This window comes from Magnolia sinica, chromosome 10 (assembly GCF_029962835.1).
Source record: "Magnolia sinica isolate HGM2019 chromosome 10, MsV1, whole genome shotgun sequence".
In the NCBI taxonomy this organism is placed as follows: Eukaryota; Viridiplantae; Streptophyta; class Magnoliopsida; order Magnoliales; family Magnoliaceae; genus Magnolia; species Magnolia sinica.
In genome coordinates this window covers 9406397-9407313 of record NC_080582.1, presented here as the reverse complement: position 1 = coordinate 9407313, position 917 = coordinate 9406397, and the positions used below count along the sequence as shown (strand labels likewise).

Genomic DNA, 917 nt, shown 5'->3' with positions numbered 1-917 from the left:
TTCTCTTGTTTTTAGGAATTCATAACTTTTTCATTTAGTTTTATTCATCTTAGGTTGCATCTTAGTTTAGTTTTCTTTCTTATATTGATAACATAGTTTATGCTAGGACGTAGATCTCTGAACATAGAACTAGCACCGTTTGATCCTGAGATTGAAAGAACAATTCGTGAAAGATTGAGAAATAATCCTGTTGAAATGGCGAATGAGACTGAAGTTAAAGCTCTCAAAGATTATTCAGCTCCTGTCCAATTTAATGCGCCTTCATGCATAGTGTTGCCAACCACTACGGCAGCACACTTTGAACTTAAACCTGGAGTCATACAATTGTTGCCATCCTTTTATGGATTGGACAAGGAGGACCCATATCATCATGTGAAAGAATTCTTAAACATTTGCTCCACCTTTAAGTTCCAAAACTTCTCAAACGATTCGATCCGCCTACGCCTGTTTCCTTTTTCTTTGAAGGATAAGGCGAAAGCATGGTTGAATTCTCTAGAAGTTGGATCTATCACTACATGGGACCAACTGTCTAAGAAGTTCTTAAACAAGTTCTTCCCCGTTCACAAAACCAATGCCCTCCGTAGAGAAATTACTAACTTCACACAAAAAGAGGGCGAGCACTTTCATGAATGTTGGGAAAGATGGAAGGACTTGCTTCTTAAATGTCCTCACCATGGTTTTGAGAAGTGGCAACAAGTTCAATACTTCTATGACGGTTCGACCCACAGAACCGTCGCATGGTTGATGCCACCAGTGGAGGGTCATTCATGACCAAAAGTGATGTCGAAGCGTGGAACTTCTTTGAAACCTTGTGCGAAAATTCCCAGCAATGGGATTATTCAAATAGAGGTGACAGAAGTCCCCAACCACAGAAGAGAGGTGGTATATATGAGATAGGAGTCATGCTAGAGCTGAGC

The 917-nt window shown here is 40.2% G+C and overlaps 1 non-coding gene across 1 annotated transcript; it reads right to left on the bottom strand.

Annotated features, from left to right (window-relative positions):
* Nucleotides 1-573: 573 nt before the first annotated feature.
* On the bottom strand, nucleotides 574-680 carry LOC131217757 (small nucleolar RNA R71). Its single transcript, XR_009157348.1, has one exon. It is a non-coding gene; the product is annotated as a small nucleolar RNA R71 (small nucleolar RNA).
* Nucleotides 681-917: the final 237 nt, after the last annotated feature.